The sequence below is a fragment of the Mastomys coucha genome, chromosome X, assembly GCF_008632895.1.
Source record: "Mastomys coucha isolate ucsf_1 chromosome X, UCSF_Mcou_1, whole genome shotgun sequence".
Lineage (NCBI taxonomy): Eukaryota > Metazoa > Chordata > Mammalia > Rodentia > Muridae > Mastomys > Mastomys coucha.
Genome location: NC_045030.1, coordinates 61,117,009 through 61,117,339, shown reverse-complemented (window position 1 = coordinate 61,117,339; position 331 = coordinate 61,117,009).

Here is a 331-nt window from a genome sequence, read left to right as displayed (position 1 = left end):
GTAGTATAAAGATTGCTGTCTCCTTTGTTCGCCCTCGTTGCGCAGTCGTCCTAGCGTCTTTTCTGTTCCAGTCTGAAAATCGGTTGCTGTCACTGGTGCAGCGTTGCTCGGGAGGTCCCGTCAGCGAGCTCATAGGAGCTTGAGACCGTCGCAGTCCCCTCGGGTAGGACTTTCCTTTTTCCTGGACGTGTTTTCCGTACAGACTTGTCTCGTTCGGGCTGGATATCATTTGTCTCCCGGGAGATAGTGGCGGCGGGCGCCATTTTAAGACACCCAAAGGTGTCAACCTATTTAAAGCAGAAGGGGTGGGGGCAGCCCACTATAGGGTCTG